General features: G+C 48.1%; 1 long non-coding RNA gene across 1 annotated transcript; it reads right to left on the bottom strand.

The window, feature by feature from the left end:
• Positions 1-10,680: 10,680 nt before the first annotated feature.
• On the bottom strand, positions 10,681-12,450 carry LOC146193359 (uncharacterized). The gene is made up of 3 exons (XR_014706447.1): positions 12,173-12,450; positions 12,001-12,103; positions 10,681-10,723 (listed from the first exon to the last, which is right to left on the bottom strand). It is a non-coding gene; the product is annotated as an uncharacterized LOC146193359 (long non-coding RNA).
• Between the last annotated feature and the right edge of the window lie 251 nt (positions 12,451-12,701).

The raw sequence follows: 12,701 nt of genomic DNA on the forward strand, positions 1-12,701 counted from the left end.
AAGCAGAGCCTCATTTTGAGCCCGGAGGGCTGCCATTTGTTTTTGAAGCTCGGCTGTAGTGGATACATCCGCAGTAAATTCGTACATATTTAGAGATATCACACATGCACTGAAATCGGGCAGCAAGCAGGGCCTCGCTGAGAGTAAATGTAGGGAGGGAATCCATTACAGGAATGGCATGTATCGCATTCCAGGGAGCTTCGCCAACGACGGCAGCTGGATTCGTCTTGAGGGAGGCCTCCGCCACTTTTCTTAACAGAATGCTACAGGTGAACACCGCGCTTGAAGCATTCGCAACTTTCTTTCGCACCTGGACGCAGTGTAGTGAATCTTGTGCCTTCACCAGAGTACGAAACTGAAGTTAGCTTCGGTTTCAACTATTCCAGTCGAAAAAAAAAAAAACTACAGAACCATGTCAAAAATACGACAAAATATTCTGTAGTTCTGTCGTAAACGTCCGATTTTTCTGTAGTTCTGTTGTTTCTTTTCTGTAGGTCTGTTTTTTTCTATAGTTTATTTCCATTGTCCAAGTTTTGTAGCACTTGTCTGTTGTGACTACAGAAATTTCTGATGTTAGTATAGAACGTTCTGATGTCACAACAGGTTTCCCATCAAAAACCCCGCATATATTCTGTCGTAACAACAGAGGATGTTTTGTAGTTTATTTCCGACTGAGTAATGCCGCGTAACTGAAGGCTCGTGGAGAATGACTGTCTGATACCTGTTCTTTGTCGTAGGTTTCCGACTGGTTCTTTTCCGCTGGTGCAGAGGTGGTCAGCATGTTTGCCTGCGGCAAACGCAACCTCGCTCGCGACCAGTTCGAGATGACAGCTGTCTGACACGGCCAAAGTATTCTTCGAGCACACAACGGATAACATGTAAGTGGAGGAGTGAGACTAGAGTATGCTGCCTATAAGATTGTAGTCAGCGATTAGGATTTCAACCGGGTGTTACCTGGTTGATCTAAATTGAAAATGACACCGGTTCTACCTCCTGAGAGCTCATACAATTAACCCGCCGCAGTAGCTCTGTGGCTACCTCGCTCGGCTACTGGATCACAGCAGGTGGCTTCACGCCCGACCGCAGTGTCCGCTTGTCGATAGAGGCTCTGATGCTAGCGAAACGCAGAGGCGTCCGTGTTGCTGTGGCTGTAGGAAGAAAGGAAAGAAAATGCATGAGCCTGCTACTGGCTCTCTAGCTGAGCTATAGCTGAGCCACCTCCGCTGCCTTGTGCAGACAGAAGAGAAAATAGAGAAGAAAGAAAAGGAAGAGGGAAAGGAAGACGCGCGCCTCAACAACAGCCGTCGTCCACCACCGAAACGGTGGCGGGAGCGATGACGGCCTACAACAGATAAAAAAACTACCGACGATTACGTTACTTCCTAATGCGAAATTTGAGCGCAGCAAATAAGCTGTTTCACCTTTTCGATAGATTGAGGCAAAGAAATCGAGCAACACATGTATTCGCTATCACACATTTTTTTATTTTTCACACGTATTCCTTTAACAAAGACTCCACTAACAGTTCTTGACAGTCATGAAGGAAGCTTTGTGGTCGGAGAAATAGACTGATATATGTTCGACTTGGTACACCAATGCTTGATTCTCAAAGACGAGATCTATACAAGTGCCTCGCGCGGTTGTCACAGCCGTGAGACGCGTTACGAGCGAGAGGAACGGGATACGAAGAGGCGTCCGTGTGGTGTGCGATGTCAGCGCACGTTAAAGATCCCCCGGTGGTCGAAATTAATCCGCAGCCCTCCACTACGACTCCTCTTTCTCTCTTTCCACTTTCGCTCTCGCCTTCCTCCCTTCCCTTCCGGCTTGGTTGCGGTGTCCACAGAAAACAAGTGAGACAGTTACCGCGCCTTTCCCTTCCTATAAAAAATAAATCAGTTTTTCTACGTGGTCATGCCCCGCCGGGGTGGTACAGTGGTAAGACGCCCGACTACTGTCCGGAATACCCGGGTTCGAACCCGACCTCGGCGGCTGCGTTTCGATGGAGGCGAAACGAAGAGGCGTCCGTGTGCTGTGCGATGTCAGCGCACGTTAAAGATCCCTAAGTGGCCGAAATTACTCCGTAGCCCTCCACTAGGGCTCCTCTTTCTCTCTTTACACTTTAACTCCCACCTTCCTCCCTTCCCTTATGGCGCGGTTCACGTGTCCACATACTCGTGTGACAGATACTGCGCCTTTCCCTTCCTGTGAACCAATTATCATTATTATCTACGCGGTCACGTTGTCTTGACTCGCTAGCGGCGGCAGCGGCATCAGACAGTCGCTGCTAGCGCTTCCTCCGGCGACCCCCCCCCTCCCCCAAACCCCCTTCCTTTCCTTGTGTTCTCCGGCTGCTCCGCGCTTCCTGCGAGGCTTCGGTTGCCAAGCTCCGGCTCGAACGGGGGGATGAAAGTGGGGAGGCGCTGGTTACGAGGCCGACGCCGACGCCGACGCGAAACCCAGGAACGAGCGCCAAAGAGCTGCGCTCTAAAATTTTGTGGCAGGCTAGCCCCCGCTGCAAGCGACGGTCACCGACCTGTCCCAGCCCCATCAGGGGAGTACATGTCGTGCGGACAGAACAGAGAGTAGAGAAGAAAAAGAAGAGGGAGAAAGACGTGCGCCGCAACAGCCGTAGTCCACCACCGAAGCGGTGGCGGGTGCAACGACGGCCTACACCAGATAAAAATTCGTTGGCAGGCTAGCCTGCGCCGCAAGCAGCATTGACCTTCCAGTCCCAGCCCCGTAGGGCCAGGAACAGCCTCCCTTCACCACCTCCGTGCTGTGCGGTGTCAGCGCACGTGCGGCGTCAGCGCCTAGGTGGTCGATTACTCCGCAGCCCTCCACTACGGCTCGTTTTCCTCCCTTTCCACTTTAACTGCCACATACCCTATCTCCTAAGGCTCAATTCAGGAGTAATTTCGACCACCTGGGGATCTTTAACGTGCGCTGACATCGTGTGCTGTGCGATGTCAGCGCACGTTAAAGATTCCCAGGTGGTCGAAATTACTCCGTAGCCCTCTACTACGGCTCCTCTTTCTCTCTATCCACTTTCGCTCCCATCTTCCTCCCTTCCCTTACGGCGCGGTTGCGGTGTCCACAGAAAACAAGTGAGACAGTTACCGCGCCTTTCCCTTCCTATAAATAAATCAGAAAAAAAGGTGTCCTGAGAAATGTGGGAGATACAGCACCTTTCCTTTGCTGACGACCAATTACCATTATTATTAGGTCAAAATTATTATTGTTCCTGGCCGCTGTAGACGCAGTGCAAGATAATTCCCCGCCCTCACAATACGGGCCCCGTCGCGGTGGCTCAGTGTTGAAGACGCTCAGCTACTGAATTATTTTACCTCCCCCGCCGTGGTGGCGCAGTGGGTACTGCGCTCGACTACTGTGCCCAAGGAAGCTGGATCGAATCCCGGCCTCGGCAGCTGCGTTTCGTTGGAGGCGAAACGGAGTGGCGTCCGTGTGCTGTGTGATGTCAGTGCATGTTAAAGACCCCCAAGTGGTTGAAATTTCCGGAGTCCTCCACTACGGCGTCTCATAGCCTGAGTCGCTTTGGGATGTTAAACCCCCTAACCCCAACCCCAACCCAACCCAACCCAACCCAACCCAACCCAAGCCAGCCAGCCAGCCAACCAACCAACCAAATCATTTTACCTGGATTCAAACGCGATTGCCGGTGGCTGCGTTTTGATGGAACCAAGGAGGATATATCCTCCTTGGATGGAACCGAAACGGAGTGGACGTCCTTGTGCTGTGAGATGCCAGTGCATGTTAAAGATTTTAGGGTGGTGTAAATTAACCCGCACATCTCCAATACCGCACCGTTTTCTCTCTTTCCACTTTCAGTCGCACCTTACTCCCTTCCCTCACTGTGCAGGTGGCAGTTCCTGGCCCTACGGGGTTAGGACGGTAGGTCAACGCCGCTTGCGGCGGGGGCTAGCCAACCACTGACTTTTCTGTTGTAGGCCGTCATTGCACCCGCCACCGCGTCGGTGGTGGTCGAGCCCAAGGGTAGGCAACTGTATAAGGACATACATGAGCTCGCCCTCACTCTCCTAACGGACCCTAGCTTTCTGTCCAGGATGGGAAACAGCGTTTGTGCAGACACCACCCCGGACCTTACCTTAGGAAAAAACACGGGAGATGCAGTCTGGAAAAAAACACCTCAAAATTTAGGCAGCGACCACTTTGTTCTGGCTCTCACCCTCAGCAAGGGCGTCAAAACGCGTCGCTTCAAAAAGCCCAAGATCACCGATTGGGACAGGTTTAGGCAAATCAGAGAAAACAGTATCGGGAGATGAAATCCAAAACATAGAACAATGGGCAGAGACGCTTAGGAAACAAGTAGAGTAGACAACCACGACCCTACGGGTGACGATGCGCCAGTGACGGTTGACAGCAAACTCCTTCATATGTGCGATGCGAAATGCGGCATGGAGAGGCGTCTCCGGTCGCAAAGATTGAACAGGAACCTTAGGCGAAGGATAGCAAGAAATAACAAAGACATTGAAGATTACAAAGTAAAACTTTGCGAACAAAACTGGCGTAGGCCTTGCTAATACGTGGAGCCTACTCAGACACCTACTTGATCCTGACAATTCAATAACTCAATCGGGCATAAGACTGAAGAAAGCCAGACACGCGTTCGAGGGCACGGACGGGGAACTCATGGCGAAACTAATTAACATGTACGTAGGCGACACACAAACCTTATTCCTGCCGGATTACTAAGGACCCTTAAAGGAGGCCCTAGATGCGCCAATCACGGAGGCGGAGGTTCGCGCCGAAATAGTAGGCCTAAAAACAATATCGGCTCCCGGCCCAGACTGAATCACAAACAAGGTTCTCCGAAATTTGGACGATAATTGCATCCACACGCTCACCAAATACATGAGAATCGTGTGGGACAGAGGCCGCCTCCCACAACAGTGGAAGACGGCAGACGTAATTTGATACCGAAGCCAGGCCATCCCCCTAAACTAGAGAACTTACGACCAATCTCTCTAACATGTAGAAGAACGGCTGATTGGGCGAGTTGGCGAACCATGATGGACAGTAAAATACTTGCGCAAAAAGACAAGATAAAGAGAAGTGGACAACGACGGCGCAGAACTGACAACTGATTTAATCGATGAACGCGGAAGAGCATATATATATATATATATATATATATATATATATATATATATATATATATATATATATATATATATATATATATATATATATACACTTGTACCCACATGCGCATAGTCAAAATTTATAAAAATATGTATCAACACATGTAAAACTCCTGCCATCAAACGCACGTGGTGAAAACCGCCGACGCACTATCGATTGTGCAGCATGGTCATCTCTTTTTCTGTCAATGCGACGGACGTTTTACTAACACAAACATTTTGCTTTCGACTAATATCGAAAGCCTCGGCGATTTCATGAGTAGTCTGGTCTTTATAAAAAAGCAATATATTAGTATCAACAAAGAAAGGTACACACTCACACGCTTTACAATGTTTTGCTAAGTTTGTTTCATTCTTTTTTAAGGACTGGGCATGCTCCATCAGCCTAATGTTGATGCAACGGCCTGTCTGCCAATGTATGTACGGCCACAGGACAATGGTATTTGATATACTACACCCATCCTATAACTAATGAAACTCTGGCGTGATTAACCTGGCATCTGTTCTTTCTTCTTGTGCCCCCAGCTTTCTTTAAACTGCTGCACCTACCTTGCCAATCTTATTTGGAGCTGAAAACAACACCTGTACGCCATAATTTGCGCCTACTTTTTTAAACCAATGTGACAATGAATGTATATAAGGCACAACTGCAATTTTATTTCTTTCATTTTTTCTTTCTATCTGCCCGGAACACTTCAGACAACGCAGAACCTTATCAGCACTAGCTACAAGCACTGAGTCTGGATAACCAGCCTCCCTACATCTATTAGCTTGGATTTCAAGGCTAATAAACATTTGATGTTCACAAGACTTATTGACAGCTATCCTAAAACAAGCTGTTACTATTCCAGATTTAACAGGATTTAACAGATTTAAGTTTGGAGTGACATGAGTTGTAGTTTAAAAGAGGCTTTACACCCCTAGGAGAGTACCGCCAACACATACGATTCATATTAAAAGTCAACTTTAAACCTAAAAATTGCAATACATTTCTCGGAGGAACCTCAAAGGTGAACTTCAGTCCCGTACCATTCCGAGCAAAAATGTCAAGGATCTGAGGCACTCTTACAGCATCCAAGGATCTAACTAAAACAAGGAAATCATCTACGTATCGGAATATACGAATGATCTTTCCTGGTAGGTCGCTCTCTATTTTTCGGTAGACATAACTAAGATAAATATTGCTGAGAAAGGGGGTTACTCTGGCTTCCTCTCTAACATCCTGTATAGGTAAATTGATGGAGCGTGTAGTCCAAACGCGACTAACGCGTTTCATGGAGCTTAACGACCTATGGCCACACGAAATGGTTGGGTTTCGGCCCGGCCTGTGCACACAGGACTTAATGCTCCGCTTGAGACACGACATCATAGAAAGCGAAACCAGGGACACGAGGGCACTACTAGGTCTAGACCTGACAAAGGCGTTCGATAACGTAAAACACGCGGCAATTCTTTCTGGCCTCCAAGAATTGGGGGTCGGAAAGAAAACGTACGACTACGTAGAAGACTTCCTGTCGGGTACTAGGATAAAGAGAAAGTTTCAGGACATTGAATCTCCACCGTCAAACTAGGAAGCAGGGGCACGCCACAGGGTTCGGTGCTGTCCCCGTTCCTCTTTAATGGTGCCATGCGAAACCTCCCGGCAGAACTGAGGAAAGTGGAAAATTTGAAATTTAGCATGTACGCGGACGACGTCAACCTGTGGGCCACCCAGGGGAGTGACGCGAGCATCGAGGAGCGCTTGCAAGCGGCGGCGGACACCGTGCTGTCCTACGCGGCCGTAAGGGGCCTGTCGTGCTCTCGAAAAAATCGGAACTGTTTATCTACAAACCGAAGGCGCTCAGGTGCAAACGCCAGATAAACATAAGCGTAACAGAAGACGGCCAAACAATGCCAAAAGTCGAACAAATTAGGATCCTGGGGCTGTTTCTACAAGCAGATGGGTATAACAATAAAATAACGGTAAAGAAACTGAACGCGCACGCCACGTAAGTCACGGGCCTGTTCAGGCGAATCGCACTCAAGGGTCGGGGCCTTAAGGAACGAAGACTCCTGAAACTAATGCAGGCTTACATCACTAGCCGCATATGTTACGCCACACCATTCCTAAACATGAGATCTGACGAAAAGCAGAGAAAAGACGCACTCATCAGACGATGCGCGAAGAGGGCTCTGGGACTACCCATCTCGACCTCGACTGAACGCCTCCTCGAAATGGGGGTGCACAACAATTGGACGAACTAGCGGAGGCTGTGTGCATGGCGCAACAAGAAACATTGAGCAGAACCACCACGGGCAGAACCATTCTCGGCTGGGTGGGACTGCCGAAATGTAGACACGGCTGAAGAAGTTGCAATAGCGCTCGCTTGCGTTGGAACGGAAGCCAGCATACTTATTCAGTTCAGTTCAAGCGTTCAGTCGTGTCCGACTCTTCGTGACCCTATGGACCATGTCACGCCACGCTTTCCGGTCTCTCACTATCTTCTTAACATCCCATAGCTTCATCTGCAATGCCTCGAGAATGCCATCTAACCATCGCGTTCGCTGCCTACCCCTTCTCCGGCGACCCTCAACCTTTCCCAACATCAAATCTTTCTCCAGCGACTCCTCTCTTCTCATCAGATGACCAAAGTAGCTGAGTTTTAACTTTAGAATTTGACCCTCCAATGAGCAGTCAGGGTTTATGGTCGACAATATCGACTGATTTGATCTTCTGGCAGTCCAAGGAACTCTTAAGAGTCTTCGCCAGCACCACAATTCAAACGCGTCAATTCTTCGGCGGTCAGCCTTTTTCACAGTCCAACTCTCGCATCCATACATCACAACTGGAAAGACCATAGCACGGGTTATACGGATCTTGGTTGGCAGAGTAATGTCTCTGCCCTTTACTAGGCGGTCAAGGCTAACCATTGCTCTCTTTCCCAGAAGCAGGCGTCTCCTAATTTCATGGCTGCAGTCTCCTTCCGAGGTAATCTTGGCGCCCAAAAACAGAAAATCTTTCACAGCTTCCACTTCTTGTCCATTGATGCTCCAGGACTTGATAGGGCAAGACGCCATGATCTTCGTCTTTTGAATGTTCAGTTTAAGCCCAAACTTCTCACTCTCTTCTTGTACGCACATCAGAAGTCTCTTGAGTTCTACTTCACTTTCTGCCATTAAAGTGGTATCATCCGCATATCTAAGGTTGTTGATATGTTTTCCAGCAATCTTCACTCCAGCTGAAGACTCGTCCAGACCGGCCTTCCTCATGATGCACTCTGCATATAGGTTAAATAGGCAGGGCGACAGTATGCAGCCTTGCCTCACCCCTTTCTCAATCGGAAACCAATCAGTAAGACCATGCCCAGTTCTGACTGTGGCCTCTTGCCCTTCATAAAGGTTCCTGAGGAGACAGATGAGGTGAATTGGAACTCCCATCTCTTGGAGAGCTTGCCACAATCTGCTGTGATCTACGCAGTCAAACGCTTTCGCATAATCAATAAAGCAGAAGTAAATGGGTTTCTGGAACTCTCTTGCTTTTTCCATGATCCAGCGAAGGTTGGCAATTTGGTCTCTAGTTCCTCTGCCCTTGCGAAACCCAATTTGCACGTCCGGAAGCTCCCGTTCCACATACTGCTGCAGCCTACCTTGCAGGATTTTTAGCATCACCTTGCTAGCATGCGAAATAAGCGCGATCGTGCGGTAGTTGGAACAATCTTTGGCACTGCCTTTCTTTGGAATGGGGATGTAAACTGACCTCCTCCAATCCTGTGGCCACTGCAGGGTTGTCCAAATCTTTTGACATAATGTATGCAGTGTGTTAACAGCGTCGTGGCTGAGGTTTTGAAGCAACTCAGCTGGAATACCATCTTAGCATACTTATTAGTGACAGTAAAACAGCTGTCTGGAACTTTGGAGACGGGAGGGTCTCGAAGGAGGCAGCCAAAAGTTTAGAGAAAGGAAAATTTGAAATAAGGATTCGAATTTTTTGGACCCCCGTGCACGAGTCCGTCCCCGACAACGAGGCGGCGCACGAGCTAGCCCGAGCTCTCTACTTCCGGGCAGCCGTAGAGCCGCCTGATTGCGATGGTATGGACGAGAGGCTGCAAACGTATAAGGAAATTTTAGAACACTAAGGACTTAGCAGAAGGTCCCTGCCACCACCGGACGGAACGCTAACAAGGAGGCCGTCGCTTGGCGGCGCCTGCAAGCTGGGAATTTCCCAAGTCCTGCTGGCTTTTCCACACACAAGTGGAGGAAAAGTCGGACGATAAATGCGAAACCTGCGGAGAAAGGGATACTCTGGATCACATAATCTGGCAATGCCTTGATTCCCCTGGCGCCAAGGAAAACATAAAAAGTAGAGAAGCCTGGGAACTGCTACTGTGGAGCGAGTCCCCCGCTAACCAGCAGCAAACTATCCGCCTGGCGGCTGAAGCCGTGAAGAAACACTGTCGCTTCGCCTGTCTTTAGTCGCGGAGGCCCCGGCCTCCGTCTCTATTAGCCCCGAGAAGTTTGAGTGGCGCCCTCTGGCGGTCAGCCCGACGTGACGTCACGGCAAGGACTGCCTGCGCCGATCGCTCTGGCTTCTCCGGGTTGCCGCGTAGCTTCGAGTCTGCGGCCTCGGTTGTTCTCATAACAAAGCGTTATGAACAACCCAGACAGCAAAAGTATTTAATAATGATTCCTCTTGCTTTCAAAACACGAAACATGGGCTCGTCGCGGTGAGCGCAAGTCTCGCGACTGCCCGAGCGCTCGCCGCGACGGGCGCAGCTGGTGCCATCGCCGCGGCAGGAGCCTTTCGTGCGTCGTCCCTTGAAACTGATGATGTGCGTGGAGTCACTGTCTTCATGATTGTATTACGAATGTAATACAACCATGAAGATAGGTCTATATGCCTGCGACGCGATAAATTTGTACCGTTTTACTGTGGACGTTGCTTAGAGCGCGCATTATGGACTGCGCGCTGTGAAATTAGTGCACGGATATTTATTTAAAAGAGGCTACTGATTAAAACTTTATTAGAATCATCTTACTTGTCGAGCATTTTTGAAAAGCAATTACGCATGATTTGCCAAGAGCAACGTGCATTTTGATGGCCAGAAAAATGAGTTATTAACCATGTCTTCGTAAACATTTCCGTCATTCCGTTCGCCTCTGCCTATTGCGCCGCAGCCGTGCGCGCATGGGATGTCTTGGGGGCACTGCTAATTTGCAAATTTCTTTCCAGTCTCCCTTTCACTGAGGAGCATAAATTCCTATGTGGACAAAGCGTGCGAAACAAGTCGCTGCCTTAATGAAGCAAAGAAACCACTTTCGTCAATAATTTTTGCAACCGTTATTAGCTGTTTTTGCTTGAAGATGTCATTCGCACTGAGCTGAATCCCTGCGTCCTTGAATAGCTTCTGAACCTTCACGGTAACTCCTGAAAAGAAAAGCGCAAACTCTGTAAAAAAACAAAAAAACAAAAAAAACAGCTGCAGGTGAAACAGGCAAACAGTGTATAAAACTGTATTACATACCTTCAGAACTTCCTGTGCTTTGGTTAGCGCTGTGTGTTGGTCCTTGAGAAAAAAAAAAAAAAAACGACAGAATTATTATGCCATCTAAACCACTCTTTACAGATACAGAGATATCACTAAATTTCCGTCACGCATTGAAAACTTTTTCGTTTTGTTAAATACTACAAACAGCTCATTGAATCCATATGTGAAGAGGATGAAAAATGGGTCTTGTTTAAACAGGCCAGTCCTTCTCTGTTCTTAGGGTAACATTATGCTTATAGTGATAAGGTTGAAATGCAGTATTTTCATGTACATTTGGTGACGTGGCTAGATAAAAGAAAATTCCTCGTGTATCTACGGATGACTTGCGGTTTTATTACTTCATTTTATGTTGTAACAAGCTCTCCACTCGAATTTACTGCAGTGATATAGAGATTGTTTAAGGTATTAATTGTTTGTTTTGATCAATAGTAGTGCTGAGGAAGCAAAAGCCGATAATTTATCACGATTATAGCTTACTCATGCATTTCAGTTTCATAGTCAGAACTAAAGACAATGCGGGATATATAAATGTTGTCCTTTTTCCTGAATGCTTGATAAAAATCATTCATGTCAATGTGAATCATCACAAAGGAATAGTGGCCGCATAGCGTATCCATAAGTAGACATACCGTCTCAATCTATAACTTCCACCTCCTCTTCTAGTTGTGTAGCATCGTCCATTGGAACGGCGCTCGAATTTTCACTACTGTCCCCATTCTTGTGTTGTCAAAGCCTCTACGTGTGCGCAGAACTGGTACGACTTTGCGGGAACGCCTCTTTCACCTCGAATCAGATAGAGAGATTCAGGCTACAACCTCAAAAAACACTGAAACAAGGCCTTAACGAAGTTTGGGCATTACCTCAGAAAAGCGCAGAGCAGCTGCACATCACGTGCACTTTAAAGCCACGCTTGTTGCATAGCACACAAATCTGAGACGTAGCTAAGGCAGGGCTTCACGGAGCCCGAAAAAAAAAAAAAAAATTCCCTATCACAACCGTTACTGAAGTGCTGTTTTTAGGGACGCGTTGCATTGAATCTGCGCCCCATGTCTTGGAAAACTTGGAAAATATCAGCATTCAAACAAAAAGACCAGCACAGCTGTGCGGACTGTGTCAAATTTCGCGGCATGAATGCACACGAGAACACCACTGCCGTAAGACACATTTTAAACAAAAACTTCAGCAGAGTCACAGTTGATTTAGCTTGGACATTCCGCTACTGAGCAAAATGTCTGAGCACTCACTGACACAAAGATCGAGGAAACGAAAGTTTGAGCAATGGCTGATTTACTTACGCCGCCGCTTCGTCGATCCCGGGAGCGATCGCCTTGCATCGCTAGGACGCACGGGAATGTTGACGGATGGAACAGCGTCTGGCAATAGTTTTGTTCTTGTACACTAATAATAATAAAAAAAAAGACTAGTTGACAAACAGCCCGTAAAAGCGTCGCTACACGTACGGCTTACCTAGTATCTTGTACACCGGCTACACAGTCTTCCTTTTTGAAGTGCTTACTGCACACTAGTGGCAATGCCGACGGTTGCTTCCCCATTCTTAACTTTATCAATCTAACCTCCTTCATTTTGAACAACTTTGGGTAAAGTGGAAGCTTACACCGGCTTTCTTCAGTGATTTTCACTGCGCACTGAGCAATAAGTTACCATCATGATTATTCGTGAGCGAATACGAACGAAAGGAGCCGGCATCGGCCGGGAGGAGCAGCAGCCCGGCTGGCGGAGTCCTTGCCGTGACGTGAGACTGCGGCGATCGCAGCGGCGCCAGTGTTCGCTCTCGGGGCTAATATAGGCCTGCTTTGCGGGAGCGGGGAGTACGGGGCCTCCTACATCGGTGAAAAAATAAAGTTCATAACAACAACAACTTCGGTGGTGGTGGACGACTGCTGTTGTCGCGGCGTGCGTCTTTATCTCCCTCTTCTTTTTTCTTTCTTGATTATTTTTTCTCTTCTGTCCGCACGAGGCGGCGGAGATGGCTCAG

This window comes from Amblyomma maculatum, chromosome 4 (assembly GCF_055883805.1).
Source record: "Amblyomma maculatum isolate TAMU_Amacu chromosome 4, ASM5588380v1, whole genome shotgun sequence".
Lineage (NCBI taxonomy): Eukaryota > Metazoa > Arthropoda > Arachnida > Ixodida > Ixodidae > Amblyomma > Amblyomma maculatum.